Here is a 12,687-nt window from a genome sequence, read left to right as displayed (position 1 = left end):
AATGAGCACTTAGAACGTTGCCTGACACATAGAAACACCAACTAAGAGCCCCTTATAATTATTATTTTTATCTCTACTCAAATACTGTACCTACCTCTATTTTTAAAGAATTTGAAAAATACTTGGTATTTGAAATCTCTGCGATTATTTCAAGGAATTTAATAGCAAAATGATACCTGGGCCTTGGAACTGTCATTTAGGATGGACCACTTGGGAAATGTGCCTTTTTAAAACATCGTGGATTTTCAAATCTGAAAGAACTCAGTTCATCCTGCTCTGCTCATTTAGTGGTCCTAAGTATTTGTGGAAATTCTTTCTGAGCTTACATTCATACATCTGTCAAATAAAGATTAACTTCTTGAGGTTGCTGTTAGGACTAAAAGAGATAATACATGCAAAGTGCTAGAAAATATATTAATATTACATTCTTTACCTCTCCACCCTCAGTCAAAATTTGTGTGACTTAAGCGGTGTATGTGAAATTTAACATGATGCCTTCAGGATTCAGAAAAGAAATGAGGATTCAGAAATGAAATGTCTGTGGAACACACGTGGATAAGAGTTGCTTATGGCCGGGCATGGTGGCTCACGCCTGTAATCCCAGCACTTTGGGAGGCTGAGGCGGGTGCATCACGAGGTCAGGAGTTTGAGACCAGCCTGGCCAATATGGTGAAACCCCGTCTCTACTATAAACACAAAAACACTAGCCAGGCGTGGTGGTGCGTGCCTGTAGTCCCAGCTACTCAGGAGGCTGAGGCAGGAGAATCACTTGAACCGAGTAGGCGGAGGTTGCAGTGAGTGGAGATTGCACCACTGCACTCCAGCCTGGGCAATAGAGGGAGACTCCATCTCAAAAAAAAAAAAAAGAGTTACTTACAAGAAAACAAGGCCATTCATGGTGACATTGTCCCTGTGAGCAAAGAGGACCAATGATGTCCCTGAGCTGTGGACACCACTAGCCTCCTATACCCAGCCTTTGCAGGACCACCCTACAGCCTCTCACCCCACCCCCGGAACAACCACATTTTTGACTGGTGGTTCCTCAGTCTCCTAATTTCAGAACATTTCGTACCAATGGGCTTGAGGAGGTGGAAAGTTCCCCTATTCATTCCATGAGATTTCCAAAATTGGCTTGCTTTGTGTATGGGATTTTTTTTTTTTTAATATGGACTTTGTATTTTAAAAGTACATTTAAGAAAGGGCAGTGCCATATAACATTTCATTATTATTGACTACTTTGTCACATGTCACCGAGAGGTAAAAGCAGCATTGCTTAGAAGAAAGAGCACAGCCCAGCGAGTCAGGACAACAGGGCCAACCCAAATGCACCCTCACCAGTCAGGAGACACTGACTCGGTCATTTCCCCGCTCCGTTTTCTTAACTCTAAATGGAAGATATTGAACGAGATGGTTTCTAAGGCCTTAATTCCATCTATAATCCTTTGATGTATGAACACCAGAGGAAGCTCCTGGTGGTCTCTCCCCTTGGGACTGGACAGAACAGGAGAAGGGCCGACTGCTGGGCCTTCCTCAGAGCCCTCTCTGCCAAGTGCCTTACCAATGCCCTCTTGATCAATTAAGGGAACACAGCGTCAGAATACCGGAAGGAACCATTTTTCTTTGACTTGTTTAATACATATCTGTTTCAGACCCTATCATGGTAAGTGTTCTGGCCATTTTAACAGACATAAACAGAAAAAATGAGAACTCATCCTCTAATTTTGTCTGTGGTTATAGAAAGAATATCAAACAGACTGATGGAACTGTTGGGAGTCTTAAGAAAAGAGATAGTTTGTCGTTTCAAGCATAGCCTGGCAAATATCTGTCCTCTGCAAATTAAGTCAGAAGTTCAATTGCACATGTGAGGCCTGGGGGCTGCCTGAGCCGGACATGTAAGTGCCATGTGGGAGGGGAGGATCCTTGGCCAACAGCATTCTGGAATACCACTGGCTAAGTGTCCTGGCCATGAAATCAGGTGTTATATAGATTAAAGCCAGTATTTGTGTGTTTTATGAGGAATTAGGCAGTAACGCTTTTAAGCAGTTAGAAACTATTATTTTCCTCCTAGAAGCATCCTTTCCAAAAGGCAAACAGCCGCTAGCACGCTTTATGGGATGTGCTTTCTCTGTGTATTTACCGAAAGACCATCACACTTTTGCCTCAGTTGTCATGCTCATTTTTGGTTTCTGACCTTTATGGAAATGAAGAAAATAATTAACTCTGCCTGCTTGTGGTCTAGGACAGAAGCTGTCACTGCATGTTTTATGGTAAAATCGCTTGAGAGGAAGCAGCTGCATGCGAGCCTGATGGTCCCGCCATTGTACGGCCGGCCCCCTGATTTCTGGAGGAGGTCATGCTTTTTCACGGGTTCATGGCCAGCCAGTTACCTTTTGTCACATTTTTGTTCTTCCTTTATAATTTTGTCAAACTGAGGGGGAAAAGAAAAAAAAAACAAAAACCTGCCACAGTTGCAGAAAGCAAACTGGAATCTGGTGCTGCCATTAAGCACATCTGTATTTCCATGGCAAAGTGTACAACTTTGAATGACTTTTTCTTAGCAAAATCCCTAGTGTTTGTCTTCGTTCTTAGAAAGGGAAGCAGCCTCCGCTGTAGTCATTCCTTACTTGAACATGCTAAGAAACCCTCCCAGCCTTCCTTAGCAATAGAGAAACTCTTACCGGGAAGGGGTCCTGATCCAGACTTTAAGAGAGGGTTCTTGGATCTCACCCGAGGAAGAATTCAGGGCAAGTCTGCAGTGCAAAAAAGTAAATTTATGAAGAAAGTAAAACAGTGAAACAACAGCTGCTCCATAGACAGAGTAATGCATTCCCAAGAGTAAGAGGAAGAACACGTTCATCCTAGATGCAATACGTGTTTATATACAGAATCAAAAAAAAGATCATGGGGACATGCTGCTCTGCTACATGGGTTTGTGATAAAGGATTAATTTTCTTAATTACTATATTTTGCACGTATCGATATTATTATCTTTAGAGCAAAATTAGGAATGCTTCTGTTCTCAAGATATTGGGATATCAGGACACTCCTGAGTCTGGCCTGTTTAGTAAACGTCATCAGTCTGTTCCCTTTACCATAAACATCCAGAGGCTAGGAATGCCTAACTTTCTGGGAACACAACCCAGCAGGTCCCAGCCTCATTTTTACCAGCCCTCACTCAAGATGGAGTCGCTCTGGCTCAAATGCCCAAACCATCATTCTGAGTAAACTATCGCAAGGACAGAAAACCGAACACTGCACGTTCTCACTCATAGGTGGGAACTGAACAATGAGAACACCTGGACACAGGGTGGGGAACATCACCCACCGGGGCCTGTCATGGGGTGAGGGGAGTGGGGAGGGATGGCATTAGGAGATATACCTAATGTAAATGACGAGTTAACGGGTGCAGCACACCAACGTGGCACATGTGTACATATGTAACAAACCTGCATGTTGTGCACATGTACCCTAGAACTTAAAGTATAATAATAAAATTTTTTTAAAAATTAAAAAAAACAAACCATCTCTGGAACCATTGTGCAGATTTCATAAGCTACAAAGCCTTGTATCTCAGTCCCCACAGATATTTTAATGAAGCTATTCTTCAGTACTGACTTGAATTTGGGGTCCACCTCCCTTGTTGTAGGTATGGGCCAGCCTGGACCAGAGGTTAAGCTGACTTGGTCACTCCCTCTAGAAGTAAAGCTTTTTCCTTGCGTCAGGTCTATATACATCAGTTCTTTCTCCGCTTGGGATAGGATCTTTCCAAGCAAGCTCCTTGACTGCTCCTGCAAAGAAACCCTGGCTTTGTCCTATGACTAGGATGAATATAGTCTAGACTCAGGCTTGATGTCCATGGAAACCAAGAGAAGAACCAGGTGAAAGGAAGTCTCTCCAACTCCTCCAGGTGGTGACTTTCAGAGGAGCATCTTCCTGGGTCACCTCTTATCCTTTGGCCCTCACACTACATCCCAGTGGAGGTCAAAACCAGGACTCAACAAAAGAGGCTAACTCTCAGACCCAGCGGTATTCGTGGGATTTTGGCCTTTCCCCAAAACCTCACTGTTACCAAGCAGAGGAATTCCTGCACGCTGGCTGAGGAGAACTAACTTTTTTATTGATACATTCCCGAGGAGGGGACAACCTTCCGTGCATGCTGTTGATAACTGAGTGTAACAGATTCCCTGGTGGACTCTGAAGGCTCTGGCTTGGGATTACTTTAGCCATAAAACTGCCTCATTACCAAGTCCTTCTGGTGCTTCTGGAGCTCAGCTCCCTTGGAAAGTGTCCAAATCAAAGCTACCTTTATACCATACTCCTTTGTGTCCTGATGTCCTGAATAGTGAGATTATCGGCTACACCCACCTGCTCCTGCATTTCCTTCCTGCTCAATTTAAATAAACAATGAGCTGTTTTTCTTCTTGACTAACAGCCAGTCTATACAACAGCAGCAGGAAGATTACTTTCTATCTGTATGCAAATAGATACATAGCTGAGTTCTCTCCAGTCCCCGGGAAAAGACCCTTCTAACTAAATGACTTATGCTTCTGTTTCTTCATGTATAAAATTAGTGGCTTGGTGCTAAATAACCTCAATCCCCTTCTGGCTGTATACTTCCACGTCTCACACACACACACACACACACACACACACACACACACACACACAAAAACTGGGGAGGATAAAATTTGCACACACTCAACAATTAGAGAAAAAGCAAAGTAGTACATGTTTAAACGTTCAATAAATACTCAACTCCCTACTATGATACCCACGTTTCTTCTCAACTTAATGTATTTTTTTTGAAACAGAGTCTCACCCTGTCCCCCAGGCTGGAGTGCGATGGCACGATCTTGGCTCACTGCAGCCTCTGCCTCCCAGGTTCAAACGATTCTCCTGCCTCAGCTTCCCGAACTTGGTGAGGGGCTTATTCTCTCTCCCTGCACCGTAGACCTTTAGGCAATAGAAATACCCACCCACTAAGCAATCCCCAAAGCATTCTACACTTACCTGCTCCTGACAGCCAAGTTCATACACTCCCCACTGATCCAAATGCTCTTTATCCTTCGACTTTAGGTGATTCCCACCCAGTCTTCAAAGATCTGCTCAATCATCACTCCCCCTGAAGGCAGAAAGTCTGTCTATCTTTCTGAGTATTCATGGCCCCTTGCTCAGACCTATAGCACAACACTTGAAGTACAGTAGCATGGCTTACTGTGTATGCAGCTGCCTCCACCAACTAGACTGAGAACTGTTCAGATTTCACTTTTTTCTACCCTACGAACTAGTACCACACTAATTGTAACAAAGTTCTCAATGATATTCACTGGGTATACCTTGAATATATTTTCTTAGGGAAATTTTTTTTACATAAACATGTTGAGGCTTACGTTTAACACATACACTCAGTTGTATGTCTAAAGTCAGTGGTACAGGATAAGCAAATGGAAATATGGGTGAGCTTTGGTTCTAGGCGAATTAGGTCATTTTCATTACTTGGAGATTCTAGAGGATCAGTTTACTGAAGATTCAGGTAATGGGGCTAGATGTCAAGGGACAAGTCATATTCTACCTTAAATTGCCATTGTGATTTAAACATGTTTCCCCCTTTAGCAGTGTTTTGTCTAGCAATGATTAAATTATAAACCACATGGATATCTCGCTGGCCAACAGGAAACTGGGCAGATCTTCAGTCTTTCCGGATCCTCCGTGCCAGCATCATTTTACGTCTTTTGTTTGAAGATGAACAGAGCTGGCTCTGCCTTTCTTCCTTTCTTTCCCCTTTTCTTATTCCTTCCTTCAATGAAGACACTAAGTCAATGAAGACACTAAGCATGAATCTTTTAAAGGTTTCTGTAGTCCTTCCGTAAGCAACTGATGAATGCCCACTATGTTCGCTGCACAACTGCAACACAAATAGGGAAGGAAAAAGATTGTTTGGGCAATGCTGTCGAAGAGATTCTTTTTTCACTTGGAAAATGATTATTTATTTAACAACATTTCTTGGCTTTCTTCTATGTGCAAAGGCACTCTAAGAGACGGAGACTGATAAGGCTTGGTTTTCGACCATCAAAGCCTTTCGAGGTTTAAACAATGGTTTTCAAATTTCAAGTCATGAAATCAACTTAGTGCATTAGGAAGAACGTTTGTATTTATTTTGAATGGCATAGAATAGAAGACATCCAAGTACCTCGCACAGAGTGAGGTATTATCACATGAAAATTATTTCTCCGTGTATGTGTGTGCACTGGGTCACAAAGAAAACTGTGTTTATTTCCATAGGACACAGTTAAAAATTTAGAAGCCTGCTGATTCAGAAGAATGAACGAACATGGACCTGAATTACCACATTTTAGGTTTTAACAAATTGAATGGAAGTAGGCATGGGGGACTCAATGTCAAGTTAATAAGCATCAAAGATCCAAATTGCCAACATTGCATCATGTCCTTGCCGCTTCTTTTGAGTTGATGGAGATACAGTTGTAGAGAAGAAAAAGATCCATGCTATGTGTGTGCCGGCACGGATGGTATTTTATGGGGATGCAGCTGGCTGCAGATTCCAGTCAATGACCTGGTGTGACCTCTTGTTTCAACTGAGGGGCATACTGGCTTCATACTGACAAAGCTTAGTGACCAGTTCCCCAGCCAGCAGTCCACCAGTGAAAAATAGGAACATTTCAGAGAACAGCAGGAAATGCTAGTTGTTTTAGTCCTGTCTCCCACAGCTATTTCAAAAACAAAGTCTTATCCTGGGATTGAGAAAGGGTGTAGCTTTAGAGGAGGTGTGTTTTTCTCCATTCTGTTATGTAATCAAGCATCCAAGCTGGCACCATGTTTGCTGAATGGAGACATATCAAATCATTTTCTGCTTTTTTTAACAGGCAGAATATGCATGTATTTCAATTGATAAAAATCCCCATGATTATGTTATTTCTATTCCAGTATTTTTCTTGGTTGTGGAACTACAGTAGGAGCCCTCCTGTCCTTTAATAACACTATGCTCTGCTAGAAGTGGGGAAGCCAAGTTCATTCTGCCATCCCTTTTCACCTCAAACCTCCTTTTCACCTGAGAGCAGACCCTCGTAGGATTCCTAGACCACTGTCTATGTGTGCAGGAATGAGTAACAAAAGGAAGGTTTCTTCACTTATAAGATGGGTGGAGGTGGCTGGGCGCAGTGGCTTATGCCTGTAATCCTGGCACTTTGGGAGGCCAAGGCAGGTAGATCACAAAGTCAAGAGATCGAGACCATCCTGGCCAACATGGTGAAACCCCGTCTCCACTAAAAATACAAAAATTAACTGGGCTTGGCGGCACGTGCCTGTAATCCCAGCTACTTGGGAGGCTGAGGCAGGAGAATCGCTTGAACCCAGGAGGTGGAAGTTGCAGTGAGCTGAGATAGCACCACTGCACTCCAGCCTGGTGACAGAGCAAGACTCCATCTCAAAAAAAAAAAAAAAAAAGGTGACTGGAGGGGAGAGGCAATTATGAGGACTCTTTGGACCACACAATGTCAGTATCCTTTCCTACTGTCAGTAATGCATGATAAACAGGGTTGTAAGCAGAAAAAAAATGCAACATTTTGGTTTCGTGCTCCAGGGATCAGTCACAGGCTAGCTAGACCATGATGGGAATCTGTTGTTTCTCATGATGTACGAGGCAGGGAGAGCGCGTCTTACTTTTCTTTCATTTCCACGCTTGCCCTTTGAAGACTCTGTTTGGAGCCAACAAAGCGATACATTTGACACATCCATAATGACAGATCAAGAGTGCCAGAGAAATCTCCAAGCACCTAGAACTGCAAAATGAGAATGAAGCTGTAGAAATCATCAAATCCAACTTCTTGTCTCCAGATCTTTTTGTTCCTGACATTACCGATTACCTGTGAGCTGGGAAGGACTCTGAAGCCGGGATCAGGTACAAGTCCTCACCTCTTCTCTCTCTCAACCCTGCTATCCTTTGTAAGCTGCAAACCCTGACAGACATTTTGCAACCCATCAATTCCAGAAACGTAATGATTACAATATGTTCTATAAGCTTTAAGTTAGACTCTACGGAACTTAAGGTGAAGCACAGCAGTAACCACAGCATAGTAGTAGTGAACTTGAATTCCAACAAAATATCTGTGTGCTTAAGTACTTAACTACATAATTATATAATCATTACGAGACATTTCTCCTTCAGAATTTTATATATGGCTGACTTTACCTGTTTATCTCCAATCACCAGTCTCCTGAAGAGAGTTAGAATTTGATATTCTCCTATCTTAACCACTGAGCATAGTTTCTCTCATCCATTCATTCCTTACCCATTCATTAAGTTTTTATTTGGTGCAGCATAGGAGACCAAGTTGTACCTGCTATGAAGCTGAAACAGCTAGAGTTCTACCCTCAAAAGTTTACATTGTAGTTGGGAAGATAAATCATGTGCATAGATAACAATACTAAAAGGCAAAAATAGTAAAATAAAAATGCTTTATGGCATTTTAACGAAGAGAGAGAGTACTTCAAAATATAAGGCTCAGAGAAAGATCATGAGGGCAATTGTATATGAATTGAATCTTAAAGGCCAGGACGTGTAAAAATGAGAGATAACATTCTAGGTGGTGGATAAACAGTGCCAGAAGAAATTCCAGGGACTATTTGGTTAGTGGGAAGCAGTTTATATGGACTGAAGAATGGGGTCTAACAGTGAAAGTATGCGATATCGGTTGGAATAGCAGCTTTGAATCATCCAATACCAGGCAATAGAGCTCCAACTGAATTCTAGATGATGGGAATCTATGGAAGGTGTTTGGGTAGAAAGGAGTGATTTGATCAGAGACAAATGTTTGTGGTTAAAGATTCCATTCTACACCACAAACACCATCTGTTTCATGCAGTTTTGGACAACTCTACAATATATAGGTATCTTGGTGGCTGTAATTGTCAAACAACACATGGCAAACACATTCCTTCTCTCATTCCTCCTGTTAGCATTGTTAAACGCATTAAAATGGCCATGCCATATTTTGTATGCAAATGATCTCATGTTCCTTACCACAAGCCTACAAAGTGTATCCTATTGTATAGGCAATGCGACCCATGCTCAAGAAGGTTGGGTGATTTGTGATCTGGTCACAAAACTGGTTAGTGATAAAGTAGACTTGGCATCTTCTCCCTTCACACCTGGAGAATTTCCCATGATATGACAGGGTTCCCCGCACATATTCTCATTGTACTACTAACCACAAGTCCTGTAAAATATTATGGACCTTTTGATGTGTAAAACATTAGAATAAGTAAAGAAGAGAAAGCTCTTACTGCAGAAATTTAAAGTGTTTCCCTGGGAAACTGATACTTCTGAAAAATGCAGGTATATATGCTTTTATATACTCAGGGAAGACCATTTGATTGGCCCTTCAGGGCATTTTCAAAATACTTTTTCCTCCAAATGACTCCGTAAGATAGACAAGGTAGATATTATTTTCCCTGTGGCAAATAAGAATATCAGGGCTAATGAATTTGCCCCAAATCATGCTGGGACTGAAACTTGGGTAGGTCTTGTAGCTTGTAATTCAAAGCTACTTTCACTGCCTCTAGATCTGTATCACCATTGAAGATGATTGAGATGATTCAATAGTGTGTTGTTATAGAGTGCATGCAATTAGGACATATAATTCACTCAGTGGTTCTGCATACTGATCAACCACATCTTTTAAGTTTTCCTGGGACAGATCTCTGTTGGGCTTTTGGAATGCACTATGGGGTCTATGAATGAAAGTATGGGATATAGGTTGGAATAGTAACTTCGAGTCATACAGTACCAGGCAAGAGAGCTTCAACTTAATTCTAGATTATGGGAATCCATGGAAGGTGTTTGGGCAGAAAAGAGTGATTGGGTCAAAGACAAACGTTTGTGGTTAAAGATTCCATGTCAGAATATGATGCTTAGGAGCAACAGTACCATTTATCCTCCTCGTGGCTTAAATGTTTTAAAATATTCAAGATCAAGGGTCCACTTATTCATATGCCCCCTTTATACAGAAAGAGGAAAGGGAAGAGTGGCATACAAAGAGACCAACCAGTACCATGAATGCTTTGGGACGTTTGCTATTACATTCAGTGGTGGGGGGAAAAGAAGTGCTTTTGCATAAAGCACTCAGCTGGAGTAGAAGTGAAGGAAAGAAAGGAAGGTAGACATAGGCTGGGCTCTTCTCCCAGCAGGTAAAGAAAGAACATCATTCCCTGGTGCAGCCTGCATCCAGCCAAGGCCTCGGTTTTTGAGTTGTTAACACAATTTTTATTAATTAATTTATATTTCATTTAAATGATAATGCATGCATACACTTTTACTCTAAAAACTGTAAATAACAATGATGGAGCTGACACCTCTGTTGATCAGCACTCAACCTCAGTCTTCCCCAGAGCTAACCTCATTTATCAGTTTCAGATATATCCATCCAGGAAGTTGTCTATAAATTTACCTGTACATTACGTGTGCATTTAGAAATATGTAAGTTTACTTTGATGGTGGACTTTTTTTTACATCTCATTAAATATATTAAGAAGTCAGTTACCTTAGAATACTGTGTAAATTGGAGCGTTAACCCCATTAACCTGATTTCTATGCCCCATAGCTCATTTAAAAGCCAATCAGTGGCCTGCAGCACTCAAATACTTCACACGGCATTGATTTTGTATTCTTAATAATGCCCAAAGAAGCAATCTTGTTCTGCAATTCCAGTTTAACTCCTAATAAACTGATATTTGGAAGGAAGTGACAGATAATACACAAAAAAATTCAATTCTGTGAGCAAGAAAACGACCATTAGTGTCAAAATGCTGTCTACTGCCCTGGAGGAAAAAGCATAGGCAGCTGTAGCACACACCATTGATGGATGGCAGGATGATCGATTTAGAACTGTTACTGAACAAAACTGGCCCTTATTCTGAGATAAAGAGAAAATGTTTTAAAGATCTCATTTAAAAGCCAAATCAAATGAAATCTTTAGGACAACAGATATCTCATTTTTGCATTTATATATTCTTTCAATAATGTAAATATTGTCAGTTAACATAAGAAAAAGGGTTACCATGGTGTTTTCTCTCCAGAATTTCTAGGATGGCTTCAGTTTGTAGTATGGTATTAGGAAAATTGAGCACCGTCACTGTTTGTTCCATTTCTTCGTGATTAATATTCATTGCCAACACCCTGGCATGTGAAGTGATTGTTCCTTGATTCATGGTGCACGTGTGGGCAGCAGCAAACACTGAGGAAGCGCCATAATTTTAGGCCGTTTACAAAGAGCCAGCTACCAGAGCAGATTGCTCAGAGGCCATCCACCCACATTGCGCTCCATGACACCCTGACTCTCTGCTGCTGTAACATTGACCCGAGGTGTCTACTTTAGTAGTGAGCAAAGGTTAAGGGAGAACATGTTGTGTGGCTTTTCACTAGTCCCTACGAGTTGAGAATGACTTCAAATTTGATAGAGGCTTTGCACACTTAACTTGGATTTTTCTTTTGATATCAGCCTCTCCTTGAATAGTAGCAATATGGTATGTGTTAGAGGAGGTGACAATTTGACAGAAGATTCAGAAGGCACTGTGAGCTATTATGCTCTGGAGATGAATTTAAAAGGGATGTGGGATTTGGTAGGGCATGTTGAATTTTGGTAAAACAATTACATTGGTTACCAATGATCGAGTGGGATTGACTGTAGAGTTTCATTGTGTGCAGATACTCAACTTTCAGCTATCTCTAAGGAGGAAAAAGAGAGAGTAAAACTCTATTACCTGTTGACTTGCTATTTTTCATTAGGCCCACAGACCCCAAATAGTTTTTCTGCCACGAAAAGAAGTCCCGTATAGTTACAAAACTATGTATCTATGTATAGAGACACATACATACACATATGCATACACACATTACATACAGTTTGTTTTGTCTGGAAATATGTATACATTGTGAAATGGCTAAATCAAGCTAATTAGCATATGCATTACCTCACTTATTATTATTTTTTTAATTTTTTTTTATTATTATACTTTAAGTTCTAGGGTACATGTGCATAATGTGCAGGTTTGTTACATATGTATACATGTTGCTGTGCTGCACCCATCAACTCGTCAGCACCCATCAACTCGTCATTTACATCAGGTATAACTCCCAGTGCAATCCCTCCCCCCTCCCCCCTCCCCATGACAGGCCCCAGTATGTGATGTTCCCCTTCCCGAGTCGAAGTGATCTCATTGTTCAGTTCCCACCTATGAGTGAGAACATGCAGTGTTTGGTTTTCTGTTCTTGTGATAGTTTGCTAAGAATGATGGTTTCCAGCTGCATCCATGTCCCTACAAAGGACACAAACTCATCCTTTTTGATGGCTGCATAGTATTCCATGGTGTATATGTGCCACATTTTCTTAATCCAGTCTGTCACTGATGGACATTTGGGTTGATTCCAAGTCTTTGCTATTGTGAATAGTGCCGCAATAAACATACGTGTGCATGTGTCTTTATAGCAGCATGATTTATAATCCTTTGGGTATATACCCAGTAATGGGATGGCTGGCTCATATGGTACCTCTAGTTCTAGATCCTTGAGGAATCGCCGTACTGTTTTCCATAATGGTTGAACTAGTTTACAATCCCACCAGCAGTGTAAAAGTGTTCCTATTTCTCCACATCCTCTCCAGCACCTGTTGTTTC

At 41.4% G+C, this 12,687-nt stretch overlaps 1 protein-coding gene across 11 annotated transcripts in view; it reads left to right on the top strand.

Annotated features, from left to right (window-relative positions):
- Window positions 1–12,687, top strand: part of LOC105474633 (cholinergic receptor muscarinic 3) — a 527,334-nt gene that overhangs the window by 441,634 nt on the left and 73,013 nt on the right. The window contains exon 6 of one of the 11 annotated variants that reach the window (XM_011729450.2): window positions 7,710–7,915. The exons of the other annotated variants lie outside the window; for them this stretch is intronic. The gene's annotated coding sequence lies outside the window, so the exon portion shown is untranslated. The remainder of the gene's footprint in view (window positions 1–7,709; window positions 7,916–12,687) is intronic. 11 annotated transcript variants of the gene reach the window in all.

Source organism: Macaca nemestrina, chromosome 1 (assembly GCF_043159975.1).
Source record: "Macaca nemestrina isolate mMacNem1 chromosome 1, mMacNem.hap1, whole genome shotgun sequence".
Lineage (NCBI taxonomy): Eukaryota > Metazoa > Chordata > Mammalia > Primates > Cercopithecidae > Macaca > Macaca nemestrina.
Note: the sequence above shows the minus strand (reverse complement) of the source record. Positions and strands in the feature narration are given on the sequence as shown.